A 15,219-nucleotide genomic window follows, 5' to 3' on the forward strand; every position below is an offset into this window, starting at 1 on the left:
TCGCACAGTTCATCCTAGCCTTCAACTCACACCACTTTGCCAGTGCATCACCCATATGGGACGGTGTGTCACCCACTATTGCATCCCTGACCCCGCACTGGCCTGGCATGGGAGTCACCCACGAGGTGGGGGTGGCGGGGCGGGGCAGGGCAGAGAGGTGCCGGCTGCACCTTCCTCCTCCTCCTGCTCCTCCTTCCTCCAGCCCCATATTTCAGTGAGTGGCAAGCAGATGGCTGAGCTCTGGGCTCTGGCTTCAGGGTGCTTCTTGGTTCAGCAGCCACCGTGTGGCTTCTACAAGTTCCAGAAGTGTGGAAGCCGCTATCCCTCAGTGGTAAAATGTGGGCCATCATAATAGCCCAAACTTCTCTGGTGTCTCCCAAGGACAGATGAGATGATGCAGCACCTGGCACAAGGCTGTGCATCTGAAGCCCCCCAGATGCCTGCTTTGCACCAGCATCCTTGCAGCAGGGTCAGATTTTTTCCCTCCAAAGTATGGGCTTTGGGAGGCAGACAGACACCAGCTGGCTGGCTTCTGGTTAGGGGCTGAGCTCTCAGAGCCTCAGTTTGTCCAGCTGTAAAATGGGAATAATGCTTATCTTTGGGAAAATGAAATTAGATAAAACTCTCAGCCAGGTACCTCTGAGGTTTTACATTCATTCTTTCCTTTTGTTCAGATTCTGGTCGGGGGCCGCCTTTCCTTCCCGGCTGGGAGAAGAGTCAGGTTCCCTGGGTGCTTGGTCACTGACACCTGGAGGCCTCTGGGTCTAACTCTAGAAGCATATCCAGGCCTTGATTTCAGGATGTTACCTAGAGGCAATGTACCCAACTTCCCGAGCTTACAAAGGGATGCCTGACACCTGGATAGAATAGTGACCACCATCTGCTCTGAACCAGGCACTGTGCAAAGTGTATCCACGAATTAGCCCATTGCCAGCTCCTTCTCCTCACAGCTCTGGAAAGCAACAGCTTTTCTCATTAGCATCGTATTTTACAGATGGGAAGACTGAGGCTTCCAATACAGCCTGTCTGGCTAGAGTTCGTGGTCTCCAGTGCCCTATTTTGCAGCAAGCACCTCTGAGAGGGGGTGGGTCATCAGCCGGAGCATTTGCACATGGCTTCAGTGTGATCATCCAACCCCCAACCTGCTGCCCTTTGTGGGGCATCATTTGTAGCCCTTAGCACATGGCTTAACAATCGGATTTCCTTTGTCTGTTTTCACACACTGGAAAGGAAACTTCCTGAGGGCAGGGACCAGCCTGGTGAGAAAGAGCTCAGTACTGTTAGGGGAACTGTCAATATCTCTGTCTCCCCAGAGACTCTGGACTCTAGGGGTCAGGACTTGTCCTCGGACTGCAGCATCTAGCCCAGGTAGAGCCTGAACACCTGCGCGGCTAATGACCATCCATCCCTGGTGGAAGCGTGAAGGTGGAGGAGACAGAAACCCAAGGAGGAAGTCCTCTTAAAACAAATGCCTCCACTTCTGGGCCTGATAGATGTGAATGAAAATGGTATTTAATCGGCTAAAACCAGAGCTGTCATCACCTAATCAGAGAACCTGAAAATAGATTTTCAGCACCTTCCACTGCTGCTGGGGAACCGTGGTGCAGCTGCCCTGGGAGTCCGGGGCTGCTGGAGACATTGGCAGGCGTCTGTCTGTCTGGGGAGCAGCTGGAGATTTGGTGATTCAATCAGGAGAGGCCACAGCATCTGAGAAAGCTCAGGGTGCCGAGGAAGCCTTCATTTCCGGGAAAGCCCGACAGCCCCATTCGTTTTTTTTGCCTAAATAATGGTCATCATTGTTCCCGTGGGTCCAGCTTCTTATAGTTTGCAAAGCACTTTCACATTCACGAGTCTTCCCTATGTGTCTGGGAGGGGGGTCTGGAGGGGTTGTCACCCCAGCGTTACGGTTAAGGGAACCAGGCTCACGCAAGGCAGCTGGTCATGAACTGCCAGCATCTTCTGATTCCTCGAAAGGTGATCTGTAGCGTCATTTTCCCCTTGCAGGTGTATCCTTCCGACTGGCAGGGTGCGGTTGTCAGAACTTGCCCTCCACCAATTTGGGAAGTCTAATGAGGTCATGCTGGGACCTGCTCACTACCCCTCCCCCTGCTTGGTCACCCCGTTTTTCTTTCCTCCTCATGCCCAGCTCTCTTGGGCTCCCGCAAGTCTGCAATGCTGTCCAGGTCCTCTGCCTTGTGTGATGCCAGCCCCTCACCAGCTCTTCTCCCCTTTCTCGGCCGCACTCATCCCCGTGAGGCTAGCTCAGGAATCACCCTGTCCAGGAAGCTCCTACAGGCTGGGGAGGTGACCTTCCTCTGTACATCCTTCGCAATCAGATTCCAGGACCTTCTCCCTGGGGCTGTAGGTTAAGGAGGACTGTACTTTGACAGATTGAGGGCTGCATGGAACTGAATGGTGTATCAGGGAATTACATAGAAGACAGTGGGATGAAGGGATGGAGGACACAGGTGTGGGCAGGGCTGGGGAGACTCTCCAAGGGTGGTCAGTTGCCCCAGGGCTAGGAACGGAGGGGAGCTGTGACTGCTGACAGTTCTGAAGGGATGACGGGGGAGGAGGTCTAAGAGAGGGTGGCTAGATGGAGCCGTAGCCTTGACCGGCTGTCACCCAGCTGGGAGGGAGCATGCACAGTAAACCCCACCCTCCCTCTCCTGCCTCTGCCTCCCATCAGCCAAACCCTCTGAAGAGCCAGAGAGTGAGGGTCCAGGATGGAAAAGGGGAGAGACCTGGGAAGCAAGTGGAGAAAACCCAGCACACAGGTCTCACCTGGCAGAGAGGTGCACACTGGCCCATCCAACGAATCACCATCAGGGCTGTTCTTGAGTTTCAAACTTCAGATTCCCTGGCCCCTGCTCTGCCTCAGATGTTCTAATTTAGTAGGTCTGTGGTGTGTCTCTAGAGTCTGCTTTTTGAAAATCAGGGCTCTGGGTGATTTTTAAGAGCAATGTCAGATCAATTTTAGCATTCTTTTTGGTCACTGGGCGCCCTGAGCTGTGGTCCCATCCCTGGTTCACCAGCAGCCTTGGGCCAGTCACTTCCACGTCGAGACCTCAGTTTATTCATCAGTAAACAGAGATCTGGAGGCTTCCAGCAGAACGTACTGTGCTAAGTTGCTGGCCACATAGCCGGCCTCTTTTTTTTAACTTCAAGTCTAGCTAATTTACAATGTGTGAACACAATAATAGTAGGAGACTTTAATACCCGACTAACATCCGTGGACAGATCTTCCAGACAGAAAATCAACTGGCCTCTTAACTCTTATCTCAGCCCCAGGCGGCGGTCCCTTCCCTCAACTTCTGAAGTCCCCCAGCTCTTGGAAGGTGACAAAGGCCAAGAGACAGCAAGTACCCTGACCAGAGGTGCATGGCTGCCCTTTGCATTTGTTGTTATCCTCAAATGAATGGTATGTTCTCCTGACGTGGATGGAGGTTGCCGACATCAGAGATCCAAGACAGATGCCGTGGGCTGGAGAGTGGATGGGTTTATATGTATTCCTGATGCCTCCTCACCCCCTAATCAGGCCTCCACAGCAAAGAGGAGCAGGTAGGGTGATGGGCTACAGTCCACAATCCTTGGGGAGCCTTGCCTGGCTCCTCTGTACCCCTTACTTTGGCTGGGGGGCACCCAGGTATGACCTCCAAGAGAAAAGGTGCAGAGCAGTCTGTCCTCAGAGGTGACTGTGTTCTCACAAGAACTCCATGCCCCGCTTCCCTAAGCAAGCCCCGCAGGGCCAGCTGGAGGGAAACACTGTCACTCCCATTGGCGCCCTGGGCCCCGGAGTGTGAGCACTGAGCTGGCCTGCTCTTTCCACTCTTTAGTGCCACTGGGTCTCATGTTTCTTTTATCCTGAGAGCTCAACATAAGCCCAGAACCCAGCAGGGGATCACTCTGTGTTTGACAAATAGACACAGGGTCTACTTGGAACCCCCTTGTATACGGCCAGCCCCTAAGAAATAGCTGCGGGTTATTTCACTGAACCCACTTCACAACAGAGTCCACTTACCTGCTCAAATGCCCAGTGGAAACCCAGCCACCATTTTGTAGCTGATTCTGAGACATCCTCTAGTGGTTGAGAAGGGCAGCAGCTAAGTTAAAAGAGCCCCCCACCCCCACCCACCAACCAGGTCCAGGAGAAGGGCTCCGGTGTCCTCAGAGACCCTCCTGCTATTACTGTGAGTGATAATGGTTACCCCTTACAAAGGCAGAGAGGTCAGGAGACTTGCCCATGCTCGCTCAGCTAATGCACAGCCTCATCCTTCCTGGCATCTCCAGCATCAGGCACTGCTGACTGCCATCACCGCCACCCTCTGCCATACACTGGCCTGCCCTCTTGTCCCTTGACTCCTCTGTCATCTTCTTCTGAGACGACACCTTCTCCCTGTCTTCATCTTCTCATAATATTCCTTCTCAGTCCTCTTTTCTGGCTCTGGTTATCTCCCACCTCCAGCTGTGGGCACTCAGGAGTCTAGGAATCCCCTCCATGGGTACCTCTCCATCCTGATGGCTCAAGATGCCATGATCTTAAGCCTGGTTGATTAATTGTTGGCCAGGTCCTGAACTCTGTTGAAGGGAATCTCTCACCCTTGAGAACTCTGTATCTGAAGTCTTCTTTTGAAGAATTTCCATCACTCAGCCACCTTCCATCACTTGGCTTCCCCTACGGTCATGCCTCGGTGTCCCCACTGATGTTCTCAGAGCCCACTGCAAAGAGAAGCTTCTTGTTTGAGGCACATAGGACTTACACCCTGGTATTAAGCTGAGCCATGCTGAGTTTTATGTTTCCAAAGTGCCGAGAAGCCCCTTGGTTGGCATTTTGAACACCCTGAGGGATGATAGAGCCTCCAGCCTCCTGAGCTGGGATTCTCCCTGCCCTGCATTTATATTTTCTCCAAATCTTTGTTTGGCACCTACACCTTACTCTACGCTCTGGGGGTACATCAGGGAACAAGACAGATGAGGTCCTGACATACAAGTGAAGGAAACGCGATTATAAGGAAAGATCACATTAGACTGTGATAATGTTTGAAAAAAATATGGCAGATATGATATAAGATGAGGGTGGGAGGCAAAGGTAGCTGGAATGGTTGAGGAAGACATCCTTACAGAGGTGATAGCCAAAGGATGGAAAGAAGCAACCATGTGAAGATATGGGAGAGGATCAAAGGCCCCAAGGAGGAGTGTGGCTAGACAGAGTGAATGAACGGAGTAGGGTTAGGAGGTGAGGTCAGGGGCAGGCAAGAGCCAGACCACTCAGGGCCTTGTGGGCCACGTTAAGTAGTCTGAATTCTGTTCTAGGTCATTGGGCATTCATTTTACCGGGGATGCCATGAATGCAAAGCTCTGACCACTCTTTACTCAAGCCATTTCTTAGGTTGTGTTTGCAGTGAGCAAGCGTGAGACAAGAAGTAATGTCCCCTCCATGACAAAGAGCAGACATTTCATACTTGTTGTGGTGTGGCAAGTTCCCCAAGCTCAGACTTCTTCTCCCAGTGCAAACCCACTGTGTATGTACAGGCATCCATCTAGATCCATCCATGTCACCCCTGTGGGAACTGGGGCTAAGGAACCTTTGGTAAGCATGCTGGGACTGCCCACGGCCTCTGCTGTGAGTGACACAGTCTTTTGCCTCTTCTTCAAAATGGCAGCCTGCATTCCCCCACCTGCTAGGAGCATCAGCTGCCAAAGGCTCTCAGTCTTTCTCTGCCGGTTACCCTCAGCTAAAGAGACCCATCTCATACAAGGTCACATTTACTTCCCAAGGGACAGCTGTATTCAATGACCAGTTGATGTTGGCATGTAAAGACCTTGGCTCAATTAGGGACAGTTTTAAAGGATTATCCTAGCTCCAGAGCTCCTGGGAGGTATGAGGCCTTTGTTGTGCAGTAGAGTTTGAAAGTGCTGGATGGATGGATGGATGGATGGATGATGGTTGGATGGATAGATGGATAGATGGGCAGATGGATAGATGGATAGATGGGTAGATGGACAGATGGATGAATGTCTTGGGCTATATTTAACCAGTTCACTTAAAGTCCAATCCCTTTAGTCCCCTCTGTTGACATCAATCAAACTTGATCTTTGCCCTCTAGAACATGGTTCTGTACTATTCACAAGCATAGTCTTCTACCACCTGGCCTTTTCCCATTTGCTGCTTGAGGAATAGCATGACAGTGTGGAGCATGGTCTAGCTCTGGAATCAGAGAGACCTGGATCCAAGCTTAACTCAGCCATTCTGCCTTAGAAGATCTACCATGCATCTTCAATTTTTAAAAATGTGTATTAAATGCTTACATAATACAAGACATACAGTTCATGCCCATTGAAAGTCCTTTTCCGCATCCCCTTCCCTCTGTCCTGGTTTTTTCTGTCAGTCCATATCCAGTGCCTCATCTACCCTGAGCTTTCATTCTAAGAGCAGCAGCCACTAAAAATAAAAATAATTTTAAAACTATTATTTCTTTGCATCCTGCCTTTTTCTGAAGACATGATGGGCAAGCTTATCTTGAAATATAGATTTTGTAAAGATAGTCAAAGGTGAGATCAAGAATTCGGAAAATAGAGGATCCAGAGGCACTAATCATAAGGCATAAGCAGTTACTGGCACTGAGCTACCTGGCAGACAAGGTAAAAAGGGGAATGTGACCAGTGTCTTAGCTCTTATTGTCAGAAAAAGGAGACTCCACCAGCCATCCCAAGAGATTAAAAATGAAGCATCCTACCTGCAACAGAAGAAATGAAATCCCACTCTTCTAAATTTCTTAAACTGAAAGAATTTTGGAAAACAGTGCCTGCATATTCCTAGGCGGAATTTCTACATAAAACCTAGACTGAAGCATGGGGAGGGGAAGGTTGGAAAGAAGGGAAATAGATGCTGTGCAAAAGTTATTATTATTACACATAGCAATGGACTTAAACTAACATCTCTGATCCTGATGTGCCTCTTGTGGAGAAATGAAACTCATATGTACACTGGTCGGAAAAATGCTTCCACCTAATTGCTTGTGGAAGAAGCACTTTATTTATAGATACCCAGAAGGAAATTTGGCTCCCTTGCTCTATAATACGGTAGGGAACACGGCCAGGTAGCTGCCGAGTCCAGGACACTCTGTGTTCCATACGGCGGGAATGTGGAACCACTTTCCATGTAAACACAGTGGTTCTTCTTTTTCTTTCTTATACTTGTTCTTGTTTTAATTTTAGAGCTCTTTGAAGAAGAACCCGCTTAGCCATGAATGTAAGGGGTTAGTCACCCCCAGCATGGTTAGGTGGAGGGGTTTGAGGGTGAAGGACTCTGCCAGACCTCACTGCCCTTCCTCATGCTTTAATTAACTCCCAAGAAGATAAGGAGGATGGAGCCCCCCAGCTCCCAGATCCTGGGAACAATGCAGAAGGCAGAAGGCAATTTGACATTCTCACGAGTTCTCTGGATTAAAAGGAAATGAGAACTGGGGACATTGCAGGGAGTCTAATTACTGCCCAGCCCATCAGCGCTTCACAGCCGGAAAGCCCCTTAGGAGGGAAACCTTCTCTCCGCTGCACTCAAGGGTGGGTCAGGAAGAGCCAGAGAGAATTGTTGACATGGGCCAGGAAAAGCTCTGTCCAGGATGGAGTGGGATTTGGGATTTGGGCTGCAGCTAGTGATTCCTCAAACACTGCTTCAGACCAAGGAGACAGGACCAAGAGTGGGAACGGAGACCATGTGGACAGTGCTTTACAGTTTGCAAAATACTCTCGGCTACTCGTTTTTTCATTCACTCCTTGTCAGCAGACACTGATTGTGCACCTGCCATGTGCCAGGCCCAACATGAGATGGATTTGTTTCTGGGAGAAGAGGAACAATCTGCAAAGGGGAGCCACATGCCTGTGAGTCTGCAGCCTCCATGTCACCCCGGTGGTCCAGGCCCCCATCACCTACATGCCCGCAGTGGCCTCCTGACCAGTCTCCCTGGTGACAGTCAGCCATACCCCTGCAGACCGTTCTCCACAGGGAGGCGGGAGGATCCTTTCCAAAGTCAGTTGGATCATGTCGCTCAAAAGTAAGTCAGAAACTACACCAGGTACAGGAACAGGCAGGGTGTCACCTGCATAGAACCTTCTGAAAACCTGGTGATGGTGAGTTTTGCTTATCTAGTGGACTGGGCTCCAGCACCCAGTTATTTAATTAAACACAAATCTAGTAGGTGTTGCTCTGAAGGTATTTTGTAGATGTGATGAACGTCCACCATGGTATACAAAGTTGACTTTAAGTAGAGGAGATTGTCCATGATAACGCAGATGGACCTCCTTTAAGCTGTTGAAAGCCTTAAGAAGACAAACTGATGTTTCTGGAGAAGAAGAAGGAATTCTGCCTCAAGATTGCAGCACCAGCTCCCACCTGAATGTCCAGCCTTCTGGTCTACCCTATGAATTTTGGTCTTGCCGGCTCCTGTAATCCCATGGACTAATTCCTTGAAATAAACCTCTTCATACACACACACACCCTCTTGGTTCTGTTTCTCTAGAGAACCCTCACTGATACAAGAATAAATGCCCAAGTCCTTACAATGGACGACAGGGCCCCATGCTCTCCACCCCCGTCTCCACCACCAACCTGCACCCTCTCCCTTGCTCATCATGCTGCCACTGCACCCCGTGTTTTCTCACACAGGCCTTTGCACCTGCCTTTCCCTCTGCCGGGCACACCCTTCCTCCAGCTATCTGCACCACTGCTGCTTCTTACATCGTTTCTTCCAGTCCTAGTAAAACATCACCTTCCCTAAATACCACCTAAGTACCGGACCCTGTCACTCCCTGCCCCCACTCCTGCTCCATTTTCCCTCTTGACCTGAGAGCAGTCTGATGTAACACACATTTACTGGCTTTTTCTTTGCTTTCCTTCTCCCCACTTGAGAATGGAAGCGCCCTGAGGGCAGAGCCTGTGGTTTATCTTGGTGACTGCTGTGTCCCCAGCACCTCGTCTGTCTGGCACCTTAGTTGGTGCTGCTTTTAGGCAGCCCAGGCTGCCGAAACGAAATACCACAGACTGGGAGGGTTAAACAACAGAAATTTGTTTTCTCACAGCTCTGGAGGCTGGAAGGCCAAGATCAAGGTTTTGGCAGGGCTCTGTGGCTGGTGAGGGCCCTCCTCCTGGCTTGCAGACTGGCTGCCTTCCCACTTAACATTAATTACTTTAATAAAGCCCCATCTCCAAATGCAGTCACACTGGGGGGTTAAGACTTCAACACATGAATTTGGGGGACACAGTCAGTCCATAATAGCACTCAACAAATGCTTGTTGAATGAACAAAAGGACAAAGTATAGGGAGTCAGAGGACCCTCACCAGCCTGGAGGGCGCAGGGAGCTTCCAGAAGAGGGGGCTCCTAGGGCTACAAGCCTTTTGTTACAAGCCCCTTCATATGATTCTTTCCACTTCACACATCAGAAAAGTGAGGCTCACTGATGTTCAGCAACTCGCTTGAGCCTTGAACTGGGGACTGATGTGGGGGTGTCAGAGAGGGGGAACCGATAGGAGACAGAAACCACACCAGGTAGCTGAACAGAGAGAATGTGATATACAGAATGGTTAACTAGGTAGAAAGTGATTAACTGGGTAACTGAAAGGGTAAAAAGAGAACTCTACCTGGCTTACTTCACTTAGTCTGACAATCTCCAGATCCACCTGTGTTGCTGCCAATGGCACTATTTTATTCTTTTTCATGGCTGAAGAGTATTCCATTGTATGTATACCATATGATATCACTTATATGTGGAATCTTTAAAAAAAAAAAAAGACACAAATGAACTTATTTACAAAACAGAAACAGACTCACAGACATAGAAAGCAAACTTATGGGTACCAGGGAGGAAAAGGGGAGTGGGGAGGGATAAACAGGGAGTTTGGAATTTACAGGTACTACTATATATATAATAGATACCCCAGTCTATAGCACAGGGAAATATACACAAGATCTTATGGTGGCTCACAGAGAGAAAAATGTGACAATGAATATATATATGTTCATGTATAACTGAAAAATTGGGCTCTACACTGGAATTTGACACAACATTGTAAAATGATTATAAATCAATAAAAAATGTTAAAAAAAAAGATAAATAAGATTCTACCATATAGCACAGGGAACTATATCCAATATCTTATAATAATAGCCTATAATGAAAAGGAATATGAAAAGGAATATATACACACATATACATATACATCACTATGCTGTACACCAGAAATTAACAACATTATAAACTGACTATACTTCAATTAAAAAAAAAAAGAAAAAGATAGAGAACTCTAAGGCATTTCAGAGGTAGCAGCAACAGGAGGCAGCTTCCTCCTCTAGAGGTTGGGGAACAAAGGAAAGAATTTGGAATCATACAACTGCGACTCTTAGGGGAGGCTGCAGGGGGCTCAGACTGGCCAGTGGTGGAGTCTTCAGGGAGGACAAGGCACAGAGAAGGGTCTCTGTGATTGCTGGGAAAACTGTGAACTAGATTGAGGTGGTCCTGTGGAGAAGCAGTGATGGATGCCAAGTGATGCTCTCAGGAAGAGCCTCCACACCAGGGGGCTGCGAAAGTGGATGGTAACCTTGTCCAAGCTCTTCAGGGAGAATAAGTTGGGTGAGGGACACAAGAGTGTCTGCCACGCTTCAAATAATCTGAAATCATGAGAAAACTATTTCCATTTTGAGAAAAATACCAAGTGTGATTTTTATGATCAAACTTAGCTCTATTTTCTATGTTAAAAATTGCATGAAAGTAGGAAAAAAAAATTTGATGAAATCCTAGGAAGAACTTTCCATGGTCTTCCAAATGGTATTTTTCAGTGGCAAATATCACATTATCTACTGAATTGGAAAAAAAAAAATGATCAAACTTCCTCAGACCGCATTATTAGCTAGACTAGCAGAGATATATGATGCATCTTCAAAATTCTTGCAAAGTGCAGTTTGATGTTCCCTCTGACAAATATAGAGAAAAAATGTGTCTTTAACCCAGCCTCCTTCCAACTCCTCCCAGCAAATGAGAAGGAGGTAGAGATGATCAAAATATAAGCCAGGGTCATGGCAACACCTAGTCAGAGAAGTCCCTACCTGGGCGCAAGGTCACAGATAACCACGTGGGTGCAGGACAGGTGGGCAAGGACTTCGCTTCTGGAGGTAGTAGGTTATCGGAGGTTTTGCCACAGTACATACCCTTAGATACGTGGAGCACATACTTTGTGCCAGGGGTTAAACATAGACTAACTCATTGATTCCTTTAACACAATTAGAAAGTAGGCGCATTATGAGTCATATTTCACAGTAAAAGGCACTGAGACTTAGAGAGGTGAAGTTACCTATCCAAGGTCCCACAACTGGCCGAGCTCAGATTTCAGCCCAGTCTTTGTAACTGTCAGAACTAGGAAAGCACCTCGGATGCTGGGTGACTAACATAGGTAACTGAGCTCAAGAGAAGCAAAACAGTGTTTCCAGATACAGTGGATTCCCCAGACACCTGGGGATTGATCAGATCTCATGATTCTCAGCTGAGGGCTGTCGCTGCCCCAGTCCTAGATTGCATGCTAGAAATCTAAATTAGACATGAAGGGGTGAGCGTGGTCGGGGGGTGGCACAAACTAGACCAGGAAGAGGCCTTAGGAAAAATGGACCAAGGGGACTGAATTTAAAAGACAAGATGGGCAGTTATGACCTACAGCTAATCACAGGCTGACCCTTTGACCCAGAAAGTCCACCCCTGGGTATATACTGAGGAGAAATGAATGTCCAAGAGCCCCCAAAGACATGTACAAGAATGTTCATAGGGACTTTACTTATAATTGTCTGCAACCGGAAGCAATCCAAGTGTCCATCAACAAGAGAATGGATAAATGAATTGTGAAATACACATGTCATTAAATACGACATGGCAATTAAAAAGAACAAACTTTGATATATGTGTGAATTTCACAAGCATAATGGTGACCAAAATAATTTTTGCCAGTCTTTAAACTTATTCTGGATAATTCCATTTATAGGAAGATCAAACACTGGCAAAATTAACGGATGGGGAAAGGAACCAGAAATGGTTATCTCAGGTTGAATAGAAGGATATTGGTGGGGAGGGAGCATCATGGAGCCTCCAGGAGGCTCTAAAATGTCTATATCTTGAGCATGGTGGAGTTTACAGGAGACATATGTTACTATTTGTCAGTTTTACTGTATGTAGGTTATACCTACTTCAAACTTTATTTTTAAGAACAAAAAGTCAGGAGCAGGGACAAAGGCAGTCACCTCTCTCACCTGGGCACCAAGCCCAGTTGCCTGGTCCCTGAAAAACCTCAGTCCGTTATTGTCAGAGCGCTGACTGAATGGTGTCAATAATCTCGCATGAAAAATCACGCCAGCTCCTTACAGAGGGGAAGGATATGGGAAATGAAGCTAGACAAAACATTCAGGCTAATAAATCACAAATATCCATTTATCTATCCAATTTGGGGAAAGTGAAGGAGTGCTAGGTGGCCATGATTACAATGCCAGCCCTTGTTTTGTTTGACAAATTAATCTGCCCAGGGTTTGGGAAGTGCCGGAGCATCTCCCCACATCATCCCAAGGCCAGGCGGGCTCATCTGATTCCAGGGGAATAGATGGAGGCGGCCTGATTTTCATGTAGATTACTCGAAAGCTGAATGTAAATTGATGTAAATCAGGGAAACGGATCAACAGCCACGGCATCTCATTCTCCGAGGTGGGGCCTCTCCTGTGCAGACACTGGCTGGTGGCTCTCTGGGTACCTTCCCAATCTGAGCCAGGCAGCCTTCTGGGGGTGCAGATGAGGGGGACAGAGGGACCCTAAGGGGAGGTCATGGGGGCTGCATGGAGCGCTGGAGGAAATAACGTCTCCCAGGATGGATCCAGTCACAGCCGCATCCCGACTCTAATCGACACATCGAGCCTGCAAGGAGAAGGCGGTGAGGGCTTTGATCAAGGCAATATATGTTCAAATTTAGACTAAGCGAGAAGGAAAAATTAGTAACAATCACCCGCAACTCCACCAGTCACAAATAATCAGCTGAGATTTGGATGTGTTTCCTTGCAGACCCGTTCTAATATACATGCAGATGTGTATGTCTGTTGTAAAATTTATGTTTTAATGGTTTGTCTTTTTTAACTATTTTATTCCTTTGGCTCCATGTAATGAGTATAGAAACTGAATCAGGATAAATGTGTTTTTTCCAGAGCTAGATTTTCCATGACGCTAAAAATGCTTAAGCTATGGGACCCCCTCCTTGCTCGCCCTTTTCCAGGGCCCTGTACCTAAGTTTGCATTCATAATTTTGTGTTCTTTCCCTTAAAGAAGACTCCCCAAATTGTCTCTATGCTCCGTAAAACCTGATTCCATGCCTGCATTTAACCTTAAGCCAGTGCTGTGGGTTGAATTGTACCCCCTGAAAAGTTACATTGGAGTCCTCACCCTCCTGTGCCTGCAAATGTGACCTTGTTTGGAAACAGAGTCTTTGCAGATATGATCACATTAGGAGGAGAGCCTATGGTTTAGGGTAGGCTGTAATGCAATGGGAAATTGGGGGGCACACACAAACGTGAAGACCATGTAAACATGGAGGAAAGGACTGAAGTGATGAATCTTCACTCCAAGGAACCCCAGGGATTGCCAGACACCCCCAGAAGCTAGGAGAGGCAAGGAAGGAGTCTCCCCAAAAGTCTTCAGGAAGAGTGTGGCCCTGTGGACACCTTGATTAAAGATTTTTAGCCTCCAGAACCATGAGCGAATAAGCTTCTGCGGTTTTAAGCCACACAATTTGTGTATTCTTTTGTTATGGCAGTTCTAGGAAACCAGTGCAGCCAGTGAGCCCCAAAGCTGGCTGAGCACTGGATATACTAGGGAGATGGAGGTGACGACCAGGAGGCTGTTATGTGAGCGAGGGCCTAGATCAATGGAATGGTGGTGGTGTGTCCCTGGCCCACAACCGAGGCCACCTCGTCAGTCTGAAAGCATCCCCTGTCTGCTAGTTGGGCTCCGCCTTAGGTAGTGCTGGATTAAAAGGAAACACATTCTTGTGACTTATCTTGCTTTTTACTCCATCGACTCAAGGAAAGAAAAACAGGTGTATTGAGCATCCACTGAAAGGCAGGCACTGAGCAAGGTCTTCACCTTTGTCATTGATCTGCATAAATCTCCCAGTAACTCCCCTGGGAAACAGTATCATCCCCATTTTATTGACAGGAAGGTTGAGGCTCTGAAAGGTTGAATAGTTTACTCAGGATCACAGGGAGAAGACAAAGGAGGACTCTCACACCAAAATCTGTGCCCTTTCTTCCTCTTGTTTCTCTAAAAGGGGCTTGGAATCCCATGTCAAAATTTCAGCTCTGTCTACAGCTGGAGGTAGAAGCAACTGACCGGAAGCTCTGAGTCCAGAATGGAGTTTGGAAGTTTCTTTCAGTGCCTGCCCTTCCCATGGACCCACTGGACGACAGGGCCAGTCCATCCACTCACCGCTGTTTACGAGCCAGTGAGCCCATGAGGAGCTTTCAGTAGAAGAAAGATTCTTCACTTAAAAAAGGAAACTTCAAATCAAAAAAATGAAAAATAGTAACAATCATTGAGGATGTGGAGAAATTGGAGCCCTTATACCTTGCTGGTGGGACTGTGAAATGGTACAGCCGCTGTGAAAAACCATTTGGCAGTTTCTCAGCAAGTTCAACCTAGAAGTACCACATGACCCAGCAATACTGCTCCCAGGTATCCACCCAGAGCAACAGGCGTTCAAGAAAAAAACAAAACAAAACAAACTTGTGCACAAATGTTTTCAGCAGCACCATCCACAATAGCCAAAATGTGGAAGTGATCCAAGTGTCTATCATGGAGAAACAAATGTGGTATAGCCACACAATGGAGAATTGTTCTGCCATAGAAAGGAACGAAGTACTGACTCATGCTACACCGTGGATGAGCCTTGAATACGTTATGTCAGGTGAGAGAGGCCAGTCAAAAAAACCCCACAAATTGTACGATTCCATTTGTGTGAAGTGTCCAGAATCAGTAATCCAGGGCGAGAGAACGCAGATTGATGTTTGCCAGGGGCTGGCAGGGAGGGAGGAATGGGGAGTGACTGCTTAGTGAGGATGGAGTCTCCTTTGGGGGTGATGAAAATGTTTTGGAACTTGGTAGTGATGATGGTTGCACAGCATTCTGAATGTTTTGATGCCACTGAA

The 15,219-nt window shown here is 47.7% G+C and overlaps 1 long non-coding RNA gene across 2 annotated transcripts in view; it reads left to right on the forward strand.

Moving 5' to 3' along the window:
* The window catches only part of LOC116664395, a 50,823-nt gene extending 35,860 nt beyond the window's left edge, over positions 1–14,963 (forward strand). For both annotated transcript variants that reach the window (XR_004320911.1, XR_004320912.1), the window contains one exon: positions 14,343–14,963. This is a non-coding gene — a long non-coding RNA (uncharacterized LOC116664395). The remainder of the gene's footprint in view (positions 1–14,342) is intronic.
* Positions 14,964–15,219: the final 256 nt, after the last annotated feature.

This window comes from Camelus ferus, chromosome 6 (genome assembly GCF_009834535.1).
Source record: "Camelus ferus isolate YT-003-E chromosome 6, BCGSAC_Cfer_1.0, whole genome shotgun sequence".
NCBI lineage: Eukaryota > Metazoa > Chordata > Mammalia > Artiodactyla > Camelidae > Camelus > Camelus ferus.